The 19,447-nt window shown below is 44.7% G+C and overlaps 1 protein-coding gene across 1 annotated transcript in view; it reads right to left on the bottom strand.

Annotated features, from left to right (window-relative positions):
• The window catches only part of SETD1A (SET domain containing 1A, histone lysine methyltransferase), a 350,806-nt gene extending 334,034 nt beyond the window's left edge, over positions 1–16,772 (bottom strand). The window contains exon 1 of the mRNA XM_033946630.1: positions 16,660–16,772. The gene's annotated coding sequence lies outside the window, so the exon portion shown is untranslated. The remainder of the gene's footprint in view (positions 1–16,659) is intronic.
• Between the last annotated feature and the right edge of the window lie 2,675 nt (positions 16,773–19,447).

The following is a 19,447-nucleotide window of genomic DNA, read 5'->3' as shown; positions in this document are numbered from 1 at the left end:
TTTTACAATACTAAACTAAAAGAAAACAAGGAAGAAAAACTTCCAGACAGAAAAAAAATGCGCGAGCAGGAAGGCAAAGAGGATTTTCAACGGCCATTGAAAAAAAAAAAAAACGCGTCTTCTTAGCTCCGTGGAAACTAAGAAACTGGGGACCGCGCACCTCGTCGGGCGGGAAGGCACTCGCGCGTGCGCGGTGCAGCCTGCTGAAACTTTCTAAGTTCTTAGAGTGCAATCACTCTAAAATTGTCCGTACCAGGGCTCCGTCAGTGCCATCATCCATCAGTTAAGAATATGCTGCCTGCTTGTCCTGGGATAATGCTAGGAATAATTAAGAAGGGGATCATGAACAGATCAGAGAAGGTGATCATGCCGTTGTACCGGGCCATGGTGTGCCCTCACCTGGGAGTACTGCATCCAGCACTGGTCGCCATACATGAAGGACCCGGTACTACTCAAAAGGGTTCAGAGAAGAGCGACTAAAATGGTTAAGGGGCTGGAGGAGTTGCCGTACACTGAGAGATTAGAGAAACTGGGCCTCTTTTCCCTTGAAAAGAGGAGAAGGAGAGGGGTCATGATCGAAACATTCAAGATACTGAAGGGAATAGACTTAGTAGATAAAGACAGGTTGTTCACCCTCTCCAAGATAGGGAGAATGAGAGGATAGATTCTGTTCAAACATAAGGAAGTTCTTCTTCTCACACAGAGTGATGGAAAACTGGAACGCTCCTCTGGAGGCTGTTATAGGGGAAAACACCCTCCAGGAATTCAAGACAAAGTTAGACAACTTCCTGCTGAACCGTAACGTACGCAGGTAGGGCTGGTTTCAGTTAGGGCACTGATATTTGACCTAGGGATCACTGCAGGAGTGGACTACAGGGCACGATGGACCACTGGTCTGACCCAGCAGCAGCAATTCTTATGTTCTCATATTATGTTCTGGTTCCGGCCTCCCGTTTTCCTCCCTCCTATCCTCCATGGCAGCACTAGGCGGCACATCTGGGCCTCAGCTGCTCCATCATCGCTCCTCTGACTCCGTTCGCGTCCGGCGGGACATGGAGGAACGGGCCTGTTAAGCTGCGCCAGAGGAACTAAATGTACGGGGGAGAGGTCGGAGGGGGTACGGGGGGCCTATTTGCCTGCCTCAGGGTGGGGATGAGGATTACAGGAGGAAGGAAATGACAATCCCAGCATAAGAACCAGGGCAATCAGGGGAGGGAAAGAGACAGAGCAAAGAAATGCTGAAGGAGAAGGAAGCATAGGGACAGGGACATGGAATAATGCTGGAAAGGGGAGGAATAAAGATACAGAGATGTGATACTTAATGGAAGGGGAGGAAATGGTACACATGGATAGTGAAGAAAAGAAGAAAGATCATGCACTTTGGGGGGCCCTGCCTGCATGCTTCGGGGTGGGGTGCCCTGCCTGTTACTAGGCCTGCCTGCCCCTGCCTACCTCTAGACTACCAGAAGGGGGACAGGGTAAAGAGCCTGGCAGGGAAAATTTGGTTCAGAATGGGTTTTTTTTCTTGTTTTCCTCCTCTAAATCTAGGGTGTGTCTTATGGTCAGGTGTGTCTTATGGAGCAAAAAAGCACAGTTACTTACCGTAACAGTTGTTATCCAGGGACAGCAGGCAGATATTCCCACACATGGGTGACGTCGCCGACAGAGCCCCGCAGCGGACAGCCTCGAAAGCAAACTTGCTTGAAGATCTCGATCTTTCGAGCACTGCACCGCGCATGCGCGCGTGCCTTCCCGCCCGAACTAGGGGGCGCATCTCCTGAGAGGATCCTCAGTTCAGATACCTAGCCAAGAAGCCAACCAGGGGAGGTGGGAGGGTTGTGGGAATATCTGCCTGCTGTCCCTGGATAACAACTGTTACGGTAAGTAACTGTGCTTTATCCCAGGACAAGCAGGCAGCATATTCCCACACATGGGTGACCTCCAAGCTAATCAAAAGGGACGGAGGGAAGTTGGCAATTTACGAAAAGAGATTTTGCAAAACAGATTGGCCAAAGCGGCCATCCCTCCTGGATAAGGTATCCAGACAATAATGAGAGGTGAATGTATGAACCGAGGACCAAGTGGCAGCCTTGCAGATTTCCTCAATAGGAGTTGATCGGAGGAAAGCTACAGATGCCGCCATAGCTCGAACTTTATGGCCCGTCACTCGACCTTGCAAAGGAAGACCAGCCTGAGCGTAGCAGAAAGAAATGCAAGCAGCCATCCAGTTGGAGATTGTGCATTTCAATATAGGACGTCCCAACCTGTTCGGATCAAAAGAGATGAAAAGCTGAGGAGATGTTCTGTGAAGTTGAGTGCGTTGGAGGTAGAAAGCCAAAGCACGTTTACAGTCCAAAGTATGAAGAGCCGCTTCTCCTGGATGAGAATGAGGTTTTGGAAAAAATACAGGCAGAACAATAGACTGATTGATGTGAAATTCTGAAACCACTTTAGGCAAGAATTTAGGATGAGTACGTAGGACCACCTTGTCATGGTGAAAAACTGTGAAAGGTAGATCTGCAACCAAAGCTTGTAACTCACTGACTCGTCGAGCAGATGTGAGGGCGATCAGGAAAACAGCTTTCCAAGTGAGATACTTGAGGTGAGCTTTGTCAAGCGGTTCAAAAGGAGGTTTCATAAGTTGAGCTAAAACCACATTGAGATCCCAAATCACTGGAGGTGGTTTAAGCGGTGGATGGAGGTGAAGAAGTCCTTTCATAAAGCGAGAAATCATCGGATGCGCAGAAAGGGGTTTTCCATCCAAAGGCTGATGAAAAGCAGCTATAGCACTAAGAAGTACTCGAATAGATGTAGTCTGAAGTCCAGATTGTGACAAATGAAATAAATAGTCCAGAACGGATGTCAAAGAAGCAGATCTGGGTGGTAAATGACGTGTAGAACACCAAGCAGAGAATCTAGTCCACTTCTGACCATAACATTGTCTCGTAGATGGTTTCCTGGAGGCAACCAATATATCTTGAACAGACGGAGAGAATTGAGAGAAGTCTGTTATGCAGAAAGGTACCAAGCTGTCAAATGTAGAGACTGCAGATTGGGATGAAGCAAAGATCCGTGACTCTGCGTGAGTAGAGAGGGAAATACTGGTAGAAGAAGAGGCTCCCTGGTGCTGAGTTGAAGTAGAAGGGAGAACCAAGGTTGCCTGGGCCACCGAGGAGCTATCAGAATCATGGTGGCGTGGTCTGACTTCAGCTTGACTAGAGTTTTGAGAATCAGAGGAAACGGAGGAAAAGCATAAAGGAACTGGTTTCTCCAGTCCAGTAGAAACGCATCCGCTTCGAGACGTTGAGGAGCATAGATGCGGGAGCAAAATTGAGGCAGTTTGCAGTTGAGAGGTGACACAAACAGATCTATCTGCGGAGTTCCCCAACGAGCAAAAATTTGGCGAAGAGTAGGAGAATTGAGTGTCCATTCGTGAGGCTGTAGAAGACGACTCAATTTGTCCGCCAAATAATTTTGTTGACCCTGAATATAAACAGCTCTGAGGAAGATGTTGTGAAGAATTGCCCAACGCCACAATTTCAGAGCTTCTTGACAGAGGGAGTGAGATCCCGTCCCTCCCTGTTTGTTGACATAATGCATGGCTACCTGGTTGTCTGTACGTACCAGAATCACCATGTCGTGAAGGAGATGTTGAAAAGCTTTGAGAGCATAGAATATCGCTCTGAGTTCCAACAGATTGATACGACACCGATGGTCTGCTGGAGTCCAGAGACCCTGAGTGCGAAGGCCGTCCACATGAGCTCCCCATGCGTACATTGATGAGTCGGTTGTGAGGACTTTCTGATGAGGAAGAGGGTGGAACAGCAAGCCTCTTGAAAGATTCAAAGAGAGCATCCACCAACGGAGAGACTTCCGAAAAGAAGGAGTTATGGAAATCAGTCGAGTTGGTAGATCCACTGATTGCTGCCATTGGGATGCCAGTGTCCATTGAGGAATGCGAAGATGAAGTCTGGCAAAAGGAATCACATGAACTGTAGAAGCCATGTGACCTAACAGAACCATCATCGTTCGTGCTGGAACAGTTGAAAGGTGGAAGAGTTGTTGAGAAAGCTGAAGCAGAGCAGCCTGGCGTGGTTGTGGAAGGTATGCTCTCAGATTGATAGTGTCCAGAGTTGCTCCTATGAACTGGAGAGACTGAGAAGGAGTCAACTGAGATTTGGGAAAATTGATGTGAAATCCCAAACTTTGGAGAAAAAGAATAGTCTGTTGGGTCGCTGCAATAACCCCTGAAAAAGAGGGAGCCTTGATGAGCCAGTCGTCTAGGTATGGAAATACTTGGAGACCCTGGTTGCGAAGAGCTGCAGCCACGACCACGAGACATTTTGTGAAAACCCTGGGAGAAGAAGCCAATCCGAAGGGGAGAACTCTGTACTGTAGATGAAGGTTTCCTACTTGGAATCTGAGGTACTTGCGAAATGCTGGATGAATAGGGATATGAGTATAGGCCTCTTTGAGATCGAGGGAACACATCCAATCTCCTTGATCCATTAACGAATATAAAGTTGGCAGAGTGAGCATTCGAAATTTCTCTTTGACTAGATATTTGTTGAGGGCTCTGAGATCCAGGATTGGTCGCAAATCCCCCGTCTTTTTGGGAACTAGAAAATAACGGGAGTAGAATCCCAAGTTCCTTTGGAGAAGAGGAACTTCCTCCACTGCTCGTAGGAGAAGAAGAGCTCGAGCTTCTTGAAGAAGAAGGGGGAGATGCGACTGATTGGAAGGACACTCTCTTGGATGGCGATCTGGAGGTACCTGAAGGAGTCGAAGAGAGTATCCCTCTCTTATGATTGTAAGCACCCAGAGATCTGATGTAATGAGCTCCCATTGGTGATAAAATGTGGACAGGCGACCCCCTATGGGGAGGAGAGAATTTGGGAACAGAGAAATTTGAATGCTCAGGTCGAGATTGTCAAAAAGACTGAGCAGGCTTGGTGGCAGCAGGAGTCTGAGACTTTTGTTGTCACTGTTGTTGGGGAGGACGACGAGGAGGAGGTCTGGAAAAAGCAGGAGTCGTTTTCTGAGGATAACGACGTGGAGTCTGCTTGAAACCTCTAGTTGGTGCAGGTTTCGATTTTGGACGAATGAGGGAAGCAAAAGAGCGTTCATGTTCTGAAAGACGCTTGGTAGCCGCCTCAATAGAGTCATCAAATAACTCATTTCCTTGACAAGGAAGATTAGCCAATCTATCTTGAAGGTTAGGATCCATGTCCACAATACGCAACCATGCTAAACGACGCATGGCTACAGCAAAGGCAGATACTCGAGATGAGAGTTCGAATGCATCATATGAAGCTTGTAACATGAATAGTCGTAACTGAGAAAGAGTCTTAAGGATGAGTTTAAATTCTGAGAGACGAGTAGTAGAGATATCCGGGTAAAAAGATGGTAAAATCTTCAGAAAATGATTGAAGTAGGATATAAATATATAGCTATAATTAAGAACTCTATTTGCCATCATAGAGTTCTGATATAAACGACGTCCAAACTTATCCATGGTACGACCTTCTCTCCCTGGAGGAACTGAAGCATAAATTTTTGAAGGATGTGCTTTTTTCAAAGATGATTCTACTACCAGGGATTGATGAGAAAGTTGAGACTTTTCATAACTTTTGAATGGAACAGTTCTATAACGGGACTCCAATTTAGATGGAATGGCAGTGATTGAATAAGGAGTGATTGAATATTACGAGTAAATGTCTGTTTCAGAACAGGTGTCATAGGCAATCTGAGGGACTCTTTTGGTGGATGAGGCAGCTCCATATCTGCTAAGTATTCAGGAGTATACTTAGAGTCTGAATGAAGGTCCGATTTGAGAGCTTGACCCATATCAAAAATAAACTTTGCAAAAGAAATGGATTTAGGATCAGATGTTTCTTCAGGCGAGGCACTGCGAGATTTAGGAACAGCTGAGTAGGATGGAGAAGCCTCTCTAGAGTATGGAGAAAGTGGTTCTGAGTCCAGACGTAAAGTCATAGAAGAAGCCGCACTGTGAGGCGGAGTAAGAGAATGTTTCCTCTTTAGGCTTCTGGAAGGAGAAGTACCAGGTGTACGTGGCACAAAATGGGTCGAAGTGTGAGGTGAACTGTCTCGACGTGAGTGCTTCGACGGTGATGTCTTCGGTCGAGAAGGGCTTCGAGTCGATGCTCGATGGTGTCGAGATCCATATTTCTGCTTCGAAGAATGAGGCAGAGAAGTCTCAGTATCCAAGGTCGAAGACTCCTTCCGAAGCTTGGAAGCAATAGATCTCGAATGCTTCGACCGGTGCTTCGGAGGAGGTGAGTCTGGAGAAGAATCCGATGAAGAAACGGTCTTCGGTGTCCTTGATCGGCCTCGGGACACTGGAAGCTTCGGTTGAGTGACAGGCTGATCAGTCCGAGGCAAGGTCGAGGACGGGACCAATTGAGCCACTAAGGAGGAAATCTGAGTGGTGAGTATAGATTTCAGCATGTCCTCCAGCATCGGCACCGAGACAGAAGAATCTGACCTCGTAGGTGCAGCAGTACGCTCCGAAGAGGGCGACCTCGAAGGTGAGTATTCCCTTATCTTGGAGGTAAGCTTAGACGAAGGACGTGCCAAGGACTCTGGTGGCTTCTTGGGTATGGTACCTGAAAGAGAACCCGGAGACTTACCCCCCGTAGAAGACTTCGTGGATGATATTGTCTTCGAGGGAACCGAAGCAGGTAAGGTCGAGGCCTTCGAGACCAAAGTTCCAGCCGGAGTCTGGGTCGAGGCCTTCGAGACCACAGGTGTCGATGTCGTCGGAGTCGAAGCCTTCGAGACCGGGGCAGCCGCCGAGGTCGAGGTCGAATCCGAAGGTTGCTCCATGCCAAAAAGTTGAAAAAACTGAGCACACCGGCGCCGAAAAGCCCGTGGAGTAAGGGTGAAGCAACGATGACAGTCTTCTGGGGAATGAGTGGAACCCAGACACTGTAAACAACGACAGTGGGGATCGGTGACCGAAATCACACGATTACACTGGCAACAACGTTTAAACCCGGTAAGAGGCCGGGACATGGAAAAAATAAAGACCGTGTCGAACGAAAGAGCGAATGGGCCTAGGCCCAAAGCTCACCGGCCGGACAAAAATAAAAGAAAATGTTGTTTGTTTGTTTTTTATAAAAGAAAAACCGAAAAAGAAGAGCACAGCGACCGAACTTAACTAAAGAAAAGAAAAGAAACAGCCGCGGTGAAGAGAAGGCAATGCTGCAGAGATAGAAAACGTGTCTTCTTGTCTCCGCGGAATTAAACGAACTGAGGATCCTCTCAGGAGATGCGCCCCCTAGTTCGGGCGGGAAGGCACGCGCGCATGCGCGGTGCAGTGCTCGAAAGATCGAGATCTTCAAGCAAGTTTGCTTTCGAGGCTGTCCGCTGCGGGGCTCCGTCGGTGACGTCACCCATGTGTGGGAATATGCTGCCTGCTTGTCCTGGGATAAAATATGGTAAATCACTCAACCGCATTAAACACGTGAGACATAGGACACCTATGGAACTTCTTCCGTCACATGCACTACCGGAACCATTGATGCCTCACATTCTAGACTGCAATTTTAGTCTAAAGGCAAGCCCAGACCGCTCCTGAAAGTGACCAACCCCGCACCAGGGTGGGGCTCCAGATTCATCTGCAGTGACTAAAGGAAAGAAAATTATCAGGTAAGGACATCCTTTTACATTGCTTGTCATCAGCAGCAGATGAATCCAGACAAGTGGGATGTACAAAAGAAGTCCAAACGTAGGGAGGGAAATAAAACAAGTGAACTGAAAACCTGCCCTGCAGCACATGTCTAAGGAGATACAACCCCTACGTAGCCTATGAACATACAGAGGATAACCCCTCTAGCCTAGGTGAACAGGAGCAATCCTTGTCTAAGAGTACCATTCTGCGGGAAACCCGAGCTACAGTGTCCCTCCATGAATAGTATGAGTGCAAAGCAGCCTGCTAATTGCTATCACCAGGCTTCAAATAACCTCCTGTGGAATGCAAGCAACATGTCTGGCAATGGTCCTTGGCTGATGGCAAACCCCATGAGCCTCATTGTAAACCAGACCTACTTTCCTCAGAAGGTTCTAGGGCAGCCCGTCCAGACTTGTGATCAATGAAGATTACCCATCTGACCGAAGCCCTCTCAAGTACCAAGGCCCTAGGATGCCAGAGGTCACACTGTTGACCCCAGTCCAGAATAATGCCAAAGGAGAGGCAAATCATCCCCTTGTAACCATACACTACTCTGTACCCGGGTCACAGAGTGACAAGGGCCTGTCCCAGCATCCCAAGGAGAAACAGTAACAGCCTCAGACACCGAGGTAGCTTATACAACTGCCAGCCCAGTCCTCCCCATGAATGAACCCAGGAGCGGAAAGAATAACCTGGAGCGATATTCTGTAGTCGCTACTAGCTTATTTGTCCAAAAGATCACTCACTGAGCGAGTGCTGTCGCCAAATCCGGTACTTTGCATGTCAGGGTACTGCAAGGAACCCCAAATGCCGCAAAAGCAGCCGTAGGCAGCAGAAAAAGGCGACAGCCCGGTGCATCTGGAATCCCGACACAAAAGCCTATCCATAAAAAATGCACCAGAGAACACAAGGAGCCATGTGTCCTCCTGCACCAGGAAAAACCTACCCAAAAACTAGTTCTAAGGAGCAGGGCACCTCCTCCCTGAGAATGAAAACCTCCATCCAACCTGCTGGGAAACACTGTTTCTCTAACTCCTCTCATCCTTTCTTTTAAAGTTTGAAAAAAAGAAAGGATGGTGCTTTCCTTGCTTTTCATCTGACCACACAAGACCCTTCCCTAGACTCCACTTCTTGCTTCACAGAGGCTGGTTAATGCAGGTATACTTGAATGTAAATATAGCATTTGCTATTGAGCTAGGAGGAGGTGCTTCCAAGATATACCCGAGGTCAATTCAGTTCTCTCTATCTCTCCCTGCTGGTTGATGGATGTTATCCCACTTGTCTGGATTCATCTGCTGCTGATGACAAGGAATGCTGCTCTAATGCAAGGTCCTCATGGTAACTTTATTCATTGTCACTTTCTACGTCCCTCCCCATCTCATGTTAAGTTTTCTCTCAATTATGCAACAGTAAAGTTAGCATATGGATGCACCAGGATACAGCTTAAAAGTTATCCTCTTATCTAAATGTGTGGCAAGTGCTCTAATAAGCAAATTTTCTAGTGCACCACCAATTTAGGATCCCATCCTATGTTCTTGTCTTTCACAATACAACTCAGATCTTGCTGTAACAGTCCTTGGCCTCAGCCACCAAGTGCAGCTCTTCCCAGAACCTAAGTCTGGCAATTATTTTCTGAGATTTTTCTTTGGTGGCTGGAAATCCATTTTTTTTGGTAGAAGTTTTTGAAGGTAGTTAGTGCCAAGCTGATGGTCAATGGCTTTGCTTCCACCAATTTCTGCAATCCTGCTGTCTGAAAAGGTGCATACAGTTGCTGGTGTTTCCACAGGTTTTGTGATCAGCTTTTGATTTATTTATGACAGCACTTACCAAGCTTTTTGTGGTTGCATACTCATTGGTGTGGCCACAAAAGGCATGCAATCTGCTTGAAGTACATCTTTATGGAGAGCCCATTCAGGGCGCAACCTCAAATGTGGAAACCCAATTTGGAATCACAACCAACAGTTTAGGAACCCCTGGATCTAAAGTAATTTGTGTTACATTTTTAAGAAACTGGTTTCAACCTTTAATCAACTAAATTTATGTGAAATCATTTCAAAAGTTAGGAATAAAAACAGTTTTTGCACTAGTACTCTTGCATCATTTCAAAAGGACAGGTTAAAGATCAAGTGTTTTTAAGTGCCATCTTCAAATCTGAACACTTTTACTTCTTATGTTCGTCTTTCACAATTGTCCAAATATGGTTTGTTTTTTAAGTTACTCCCATATTATGTGAATGTTTATTTCCTCTAAGATTACCTCCACAAGGGCTTTGCAGTCTGGCCCCAGAACTGTAATCCAGGTCTACCATATCATTATAATAGCATTTTTTAACTAGTGTACCATTTGGCCTGATTAGGTATGAAATAGAAGCCTGATGCTCAGATCCAGGGCTGTGGAGTCGGAGTCAGAGTCGAGGAGTCGGAGGAAATTTCAGGTACCTGGAGTCGGAGTCAGAAGTACAAAAAACTGAGGAGTCGGAGTCGGAACATTTATCTACCGACTCCATTTTTGAACTTGGCATACCAATCACGAGCGATTCTTTCAGCTATAGCATCCACTATATACACAGCACACAGCGAGCAGCTTCTGTGGCCTTAGAACCTTGATTAAAAGCAAAAAGAAGGTGGTGTCGAAAATGCTCATTTCTCTCAACTTGACATTTCATTTTAACGATCTGAAAAATAACCAGTGCTGTGGAGTCGGAGGAAATTTCGGGTACCTGGAGTCGGAATCGGAGTCTGAAGTGCAAAAAACTGAGGAGTCGGAGTCTGAACATTTATCTACCGACTCCAGAGCCCTGCTCAGATCCACACCAGTTGCTGGGCTCTGCTCTTAGCTTCTCCATCTCTAAACCTTCTCCTCATGCTCCCCTCTCACCCAGCGCCTATTTTACCTTCAGGAGCCTCAACCACACCTATTTTACCTTCAGGAGGCTCAACCATGCCATGGAGAAGAATCATCAGAAGCCTGCTCTGGGACCTTCCTTCTGCCAAGTCCCTCTCTGTAGCAGGCCTCTGAAGATTCTTCTCCAAGGCATGGCAGAGGCTCCTGAAGGTAAAATAGGTGCTGGGTGAGAGGGAAGCATGGAGGAGGAATGTTTAGAAATGCCAACCTGAGCACAATTTTATTTTACCGCAAGGCAATAAGAAGCCTTGCTCCTGTTTCCATGGTAAACCGGCTGCAATTTTCCCATCCCGTGGTTTTACCATGGTTTACCATAGGAACCCATCTGAGCCATTCTCTACTTTTAGCCTCTCTCATTCCCACACTGAGATGGGGAAAAGGATGCATTCAGCAAAGGATGTGATTGCATGTTGGTTTCCAGCTAGACTAGGTGCCTACACTACACAGACTTCTCTCTTCACTTGCACTTAATATAAACCAGTGGTTCTCAATCAGGGCAAGGTACGTCACAAAAAGTTTGGTATAGACAGCAAGCCTTTGTTTCCTCTACAACCATCAGCGCCTGCAAGCTGGGAAGACCAGCAATCTTGAGTCAAGTTCTTAAAATCCCCATAATTGGTCCCTATTTTTCTTTCCCAACAATTCCCAATAATAACTTCTGCCATTAGCCCTAACTGAAAATGTTAAGTCTGCTATACATAGGTTCTGATTGTTATATAGCTTCCGAGTAGAATATTTACAGGCTTTTGTGCTGCATCACAGCGGAGGGATTTTGTGTCATTGTTACTGAGGTGATACCAGAATTTGAATATACATATTTGTTTTGTTGTATGACAAGTGAGAAATCTAGAACTGATATGTTGCATATAGTTTTCTGATATGGAATGGGCAAATTCATACTAAACTTAGTTACCATATACAATGAAATATTTAAGCATGCTTTATTCGGCTGTGAATTATACAGACTAATAATCAGCGCTATTGAACCGGCCAGAAGTGGCACTGACCAGTTAAATAGTGCTTAACTGGTTAAATTTAAATATTCAGTGCAAGATAACCAGTTATCTCTACTGAATATTCAGTTAGAGGCTAAAAATTAACATATTGCATATTAACCAGCAATATTCAGCGTTGACCAGCTAAGTTTAGCAGCCAAATCAGGCCATGTTAATAGCAGTTCTATCTTTGGCCGCTATAAACTTAACCAGTCAACTAAAAAAACAAATAAACTCAGAACAGATATTCAATGCTGGTTATAAGAAATGTCCAAGCATTGAATATCCATGGTCAGCGCCAATCATAGGAGTTAGTTGGCTACTTTCTGCAGTCTGAATATCGGCCCCATAGTGTTCAGTGTGTCACATGCATGAATGTTGTCTATCATGTGTGTCACAACAGAAAAAAGGTTGAGAACCACTGACAAACCAAGTTGGTTCACTATGAAGAATTCATGTTTCTCTAACTCCTCTCATCCTTTTTTAAAAAGTTTGAAAAAAGGGAAGGATGGTGCTTTCCTTGCTTTTCACCTGACCACACAAGACCCTTCCCTAGACCCTACTTCTTGCTTCACAGAGGCTGGTTAATGCAGGTATACTTGAATGTAAATAGACTGGGAAACAATAGCATTTGGTATTGAGCAAGCCTAATTTTCATATTTGCAGATTTCAAAGATGGAAAGAGTATATGAAAAAAAATAGAACAGCAAACACTTACTGGAAAGCAAGGAGCTATGCACATTTCTCTTCTCTCATTCATCCACAAAGGAAATAAAACTAGCCCCAAAAATGCATTCTAGAGTTATTCTACTGCTCACTCAACTAGCCAGAATAAAAATTTTATCTAATGGGAATAAAACTTTTGTATCAAGGGAATGCTTTCCTCTGCCCTCACCTGTAATTTCATGTATGTTTTGTCACTCATCCCTACTGCTTGTAAGTGATAATCACATTTCCATTACTAAAAACTTTTGTCTATGTCAAGAGAGAGAATACAATACCTTCATTTCACAGCTTATCATTACCTCTGTATCTCCCTGACATCCCCTATAATCCTCTCCATGACCTCCTCTTTCTACTACTACTTATTTCTATAGCACTACTAAATGTTCTTTCGATGCCTTTCTTGTTCACTATAAATTTCCAACTCCATGAATTCCAGTGTTCTGTAATGTATGCCTTGAACAGTCTTCCTGATTTGGTATGCCATTCCCACTCTAAAGCCCTACCTGCAATATGTTTGAATGTGTTGTTGGTGAAAAATGATTTTGTTCAAAGTTTTAAACCTGGCTTTTAAGGTCATTCGGGGAATTGGGACTCTTATTTAGGGGTCCCTCTGAAGACCAATATGAACCACAAAGGGAGTGGAGTTCTAGTGGCATAGGAAATCTGGTTTTGCTACCAATTACAGTTTAGGATGGTCAGAATGGGGGCTTTGTGTTTTTCTTGGGCTGCCCCAAGTTTCTGGAATAAACTCTCAAAGACCTGTATGTTTCTCAAGACTAGCTTGAGTTTTAGGAAGCAGTTTAAAGTTTGGTTGTTTACATTTTTTTTTTTATGTTGAATCCTGTGTTCTATTCTAAGAAATTAATTTTTCTAGGAAAAGAGTAAAATGGGAATTGGGCTTAAAGGTTGGTGTGGGTTATATACTATATATAATCCTATCTGTACAAATGTTGTATTTTACATTGATCTAACTAAATCTTAAACTCTAGCTCTTCCTGATCATAATCTTATCAATTTAGAGATTATTATATTCAACTTTTTAAAAACTTATCTTGATTCCTATTGTGCTAGGCAAAATACACAGACATATCTCATGAATCAGTACTTTACTGTTTATATCTAGTTAAGTATCCTGTTTCCACAGTGGTCAATCCAGGTCACAAGTTACCTGGTGGAAACAAACATAGCAACATTCCATGCTACCGATCCAGGGGAAGCAGTGGCTTCCCTCATGTCTGTCTAAATAGCAGACTATGGACTTTTCCTCCAGGAACTTGCCCAAACCTTTTAAGTCCAGTTTTGTTAACCACTGTTACCAAATGCAGCATAGGGATTAACACTTACTATGGAAGTGCATCCTCTCTCTACAGTACTCAGTTTTGACCAACTTTTCTACAACAGGCATTCAGAGGTACCAAGTTACCCAGTTCCAAGAAGAGATTTGGCCAATGCTAGTTTTAAATGTACATTAGAGAATGACACGGAACTCAATTTCTGGGTCCCCGTGAGTTTTCTTGCTGTCACTGTACCTGCCCCATTCCTGTAAGCTCTGCCTTAACTGCGCAAGCCTCAAACACTTATGATGAGGCTTGTGAAGATGAGAACAGAGCTTGCAGGAATGGGGCAAGGGCAGGAAAAGAACTCACGGGGACAGGACAGGAAAATGAGTTCCTGTGGGGATGGGGAAAAATTTGTCCCTGTGTCATTCTCTAATGTACATCCCATAAACAATGTGGGATTTGTAGTCAGGAAGAGTTGTCAAAGCCAAGACTGGCCTAAAAGCTTCCTCATGAACTGGATAACTTGGAAGCTTTGGGCATATATTCCTCACACCTCTGAGTCAGGGACAAAGCTGAGTACTTGTGTCCAACAATGGTCAATACAGATTACAGAAGGCCAACAGCATGGAATATCTTATATTTTTATTCACTTTTCCCATCTCTTCTGAGTATTATCTCATGACACTGCACATTATCTTTTGTTCTCTTATAGCAGAAGTGACTCCTTTTTTTCTCCTCTCCCTCTTCATGAGCATACATACTCTTCTACTACTTGTGAACAGGTAATAAATGTTTACTTGATTAATATATTATTTGTTCCTCTTCCTTCTATGGGGGACAACACCTCCAATTTAATCTTCACATATCATGACAGCAATAAACCTCACTTCTAAACCAGGGTATATTGAATATAATTTCAATCTCATAGATTTACTAACCCTTACCTTTGTACTTGTATCATGCTGAACAGAGACTCCTTCTGGAATTCACAGTATGTAATATGTACAGGCAACTTACAAATGTGTGCTTAAAAACTGCATTTAAATCAAGCCTGTAGCACCAAATACAGTGGGAAATACTCTCTTTCTACCGCATTTTCTCGGTCTCCAACTTAATTACTTGAAACCAGAGCATCTTTTCCACACAATTCAAAGAATAATTTACTTAGTATCAACACCTATGATCAATGCTGTTCTCATATTCTCTCACACTGAGCTTTAATCAGTTGTAATAGGAACTAGAGAATGACACAGGGACAAATTTTTCCCTGTCCTCACAGGAACTCAATTTCACCATCCAGTCCCCGTGAGTTTTGTCACTGTCCCATTCCTGTACACTTTGCCTTATCCGCACAAGCCTTGAACACTTATGATTTTAAAGTGTTTGAGGCTTGTGCAGATGAGAACGGAGCTTGCAGGAATGGGGCAGGGACAGGAAAATGAGCTCCTGTGGGAACGGGGAAAAATTTGACCCCCATGTCATTCTCTAATAGGAACATCCCAGATGATCACATCTTCATTCTCCATAACCCTCTTAGGATCATAGTCACAATGATGTGTTTACAAAGTTTTTAATGGATGAAATGGGCCACCTTATTGTTAGTTTCTATACAGAAAGTTTCTCTCATCAAAACTTTGTGGCCAACTATGAGGTATTTGTCTCCAGCTGTCTTACAAAATTTTCCTTCGTAAGAATTGCTACAGGTTGTTTTCTATGAGCAGTCTTACAAAATCTACATGTCTTATTTTACCAGCTCTTAGCATCTTGTCTGTACCCATTGTCCCAAGTGCGACTACCAGCCTTTCATCCTTAAGTATCAGTTCAGGAACCATGCACAAATGGTTAAGAAGAGACTTGCCTTTTCAAATTCAGTTACTTTGTAATCTTGTAATTGCTTGGCTTTTTATTTTAAGGCACATGTGTAAACTGTTTATTGTATACTGTTAGTTTAATAATCTGCTATGTTTTGTTCAATATATATGTTTTGTTTTAATTATGTATGTATCATTGTTATCCACATAGATGGTTGATATGCAAGCTACAAGTGTCTTAATTAAATAAACAAACATCTTGCTTTTCCCCACATACTACATTCTATGAACTCCAGAAGGAAGCTCTCTCTGGTACAAAGAAAAGTACTACAGCAAACTTTAACAGGAAATTTGAGATTACATCTACTCATTCTCTATTCTGCCTTACTCATGAGCCTCACAGATAAATTTTTAATCCATATAATCTCTTTCCTCACCTCCCTCCATATAAGCACTGACAAAGTTTTTACCTTGTGGTTAAATGTATTACAGTATCTCCTCTGCTCATAAGTATTACTAGCAAAAATGTATATAATTTTCCTTGAGAAGCAATCGTCAATGTTTACTCCTCACAAAGTGACAGACAGCTGGGGGGGAGACTGTCATTATGGTCTTCCTTAGCTAGCTAGCTAGCTTCATCTATGCTCACGTTATTAATGGGGGTGGGGACGGCTAATGGACATCAGGGTCCAACACACATGCACATTCGAACGTTCCCAGCATTCTCAAATCCAATCAACCAAAAAAAAGAGAGCAGAGAATCCATTGCTACCCCATCAAAAAGTTTTTCCTTAATCTCCGTCCACCAATCACATAAACCCCTCAAAAAGCAGGCACCGCCCGCGCGCAAATGAAGTCGAGGAAGCGAACCCTCCATAAGATAAAGGGTCCGTACAAGACCACCGATCTCATTTAAAAAGCTTTTATTTATTCACAACCGGGCCCCGCGCGCTCCTCCTTAAAGAAGCTCCTCTAAAGCTAAATACTCCGCGAGCCTCAGAACCATGGGAGACAGAGCTCAGAGCTCCTACCCACTTTTCCACTGTAGTAACTAGAAATGCGTAAGGCACACTCTTCCACTTTCCCACCACTCTACTCACGAGTTGGAACGTTAGGTTGGAGGACAGTAGCAGACAGAAAGAGAGCGCGCGACCAACCGTCACCATCCAAGCCAGTCACCACAACAACTGCCGGGCACCACAGGGCCCCGTACCCTTCTGTCTCTCAGCCTGCCTGCTTTGGCTTCTTACCGGCTGCAGTCTCTTCTCCGGCAAGTGAGTATGTGATCTCCACTTAATGGGTCCCTCCTTGCCCCCTCCGTGTCTTTCTTCGTCTAAATGTCTGCACGGGGCCCGCGGGAGGATAAGGGAAATTGAAGCGCCCTGCGCTGCCGACCCGACTACGCCTGCGCGCTTCTCAGGCTGCGGCCTCACATGGGAGGGGAAGGTGAATGCACGTTACGTCATCACGCGACGACGTTGTCGCACTTTCCAGTTTGGATAATTGTATAAAGGATATGAAGAAAATGGTAAAATCTGAATCACAAAAATAAAAATTAATTTTACTTCTTTATATTGTCTATTTGATCAGTTTTCTAGTGCTTTGAAAAAGCTGTGGCTAAAGTTACGAATATGCTGACAAGTTTACTGGATGCAGCTTTCGGGAGAGCCCAGGAAAGAAAAAAAAAGTTGAACTTTAGTGTACGGAAAAAGTCGAAGATATTAAAGGGTTGTTACATAATGTGACTGGCTGTGATCATATCTCACTGCTCTATGCGAAGAACCAGCGGCCTGTATTCTGAATTAGGATTTTTACTATTACGAATCGGTACTTTTACTTGCACTCTCGGTTTGCTAACATTGCAGGAATTTGCCCTCTACTAATTTGCTGCAGCTTTGTCGCTTTGCTCTTGTCTTGGGCAGCAGTAAAAGCAAACCTGGCAAAAAACCATTTTTTAAATTTATCTTTGAATCAGTCTAGTGCCTGGCTACCGTTGCTTTCATCCTTCCTCACTTGTCTAAGGTGGTTCAGCTGTTGCTTTTGTCAGCAGTTTGATTGCTGAGCCTGGAACGATAGTGCGGGTCTGTCTATGTTACAGCAGATAGACCCACAAAATGAAACAAGTACAGTATTGTAGTGTAATAGGTATGTCATTCTGGACAGTAGGGTATTGTCCCCATGCTCCATTCCAAGTTTTCAACTCCTTTTCTAGAGGGCTCTGCTGGCCCTTTCAGTTTTTCCTTCTGAACTGTTTTGTATATTACTTTATAATTTTTGCGGGTTTTTTGTGCTCCATAATTTCCCAGTGCTGGGCTAAGTTCTGCTTGCGTGGAGAAAAAGCAGACTTAGGTCTACAGCTGGCATGTTAATCCTTTGAGGTCCTGTTTGGCTGCAGAAAATTGTATGGGGTTCAGGCAGTGCAGGATTAACGGGTAGGCCCAGTAGGCAGGTGCCTAGGGCCCAAACTTGTCAGAGGGGCCCACTAAAGGAGGGCAAACAATAAATACTGTACCTTTTTTAAATTCCTGCAGGGCCCCCCGCAGGACTTGCGAGAACTGACGGCAGCCATTCAGGGAGCAGCGCGGGACCAAGCAGCACATGCCTCCCTTGCTACCGGAAAAAATCAGGAGGAGTTAACAAAAGGTATGGGGGGGGGAAGGCCTCTGCTGGAATTTAAAAAAGATACAGGGGCAGGGCCCTGCCTGCCCTGTCCTGGCCTCCCACTAGATCTGCCCTGTCCCAGCAGATGAAGGAAGTAGAGACTGGAGAAGGGGGCAGATATGAGAGAGAGAAGGGGGCAGATGTCGAAAGTGGGGAGAACGTGTGCCGTCAACATCAGGCGCATATGGGAAGGTGGCAGATGATGGAAGTGGGGAGAACTTATGCCGTCAGCATCAGGCGCATATGGAAAAGCAGCATTAGCGGTGAGGGGCCCTCACCACTGCTGCTGCTTTCCCACATGCTGGATGGGGGGGAAGGGGGCAGGATAATGCAATGGAATTGCCTGGGGTGGAGAAAGAGAGAGAAGGGGCAGATGATGGAAGTGGGGAGAACTTGTGCCATCAATATCATGCTTCATCAACTACAGCAAAGCTTTTTGACTGTGTGGATTACAATAAACTATGGAGAACGCTACTGCAAATGGGAATACCCAAACACATAATTCACCTGATAGAGAGCCTATATGAAAATCAAGATGACAAAGGTAGAAAAAAATTATATTTTTAATTTTTTTTTGCTTTAGGATAAAGTATTATAACTGTGTTGATAAATTTTTATAAATATAAAATGGAAATATGGTGATCATTTTATTGATCTAATTTCTATACATTTTTGACTACCATATATACTCAAATATAAATCTGGATTTTTGGGCCAAAAAATTGGCCCAAAAATGGGGGTCCCGGTTTATATTCGGGTCATCCCCCCAGTGACCACCCGAAACTCTCCCAGACTTCTTGCAGGCCTGCCTTAGGCCAGGACAGGAGGAATCCTTCTAATCTCCTGCCCCGGCCGACACTAACAATTACCACCCTCCTTCCTTCCCTCCCTCGCGTACCTAGTTCCCTGGTGGTCCAGCGTGTATGTGCTGAAATCCTCTTTTGTAAAAGTAGCCAGCGGCGCACCTGGGCTGGCATGCAGGAGCGAGCTTTTCGTGCTCCCAGCTGGCCCTACACTGCTCATTGATAGGCTACTGTGAGAACCGTGAATCCCGCAAGAACTTGTGGCAGCCTATCAGTGCTCCTGCATGCCAGCCCGGGTGCGCCGCTGGCTACTACTTTTACAAAAGAGGATTTCAGCGCATACACGCTGGACCACAAGGGAACTAGGTACGCGAGGGAGGGTGGTAATTGTTAGTGTCGGCTGGGGCAGGAGATGGGAGGGATTCCTCCTGTCCCAGAATACCAGTAGGTGATTTAAGTTAAGGGGCTGTTGGTGGAAGGGAATTTGTTTTTATTGGGAGGTGTGGGGTAGGAATTGGGTGCTGTCAGGGGTTAGCATTTGTGATTGGAGGAGGAGAATTGCCACAGCACCTAT

The sequence above is a fragment of the Geotrypetes seraphini genome, chromosome 5 (genome assembly GCF_902459505.1).
Source record: "Geotrypetes seraphini chromosome 5, aGeoSer1.1, whole genome shotgun sequence".
Taxonomy (NCBI): domain Eukaryota; kingdom Metazoa; phylum Chordata; class Amphibia; order Gymnophiona; family Dermophiidae; genus Geotrypetes; species Geotrypetes seraphini.
This window is presented reverse-complemented; position numbering and strand designations above follow the sequence as displayed.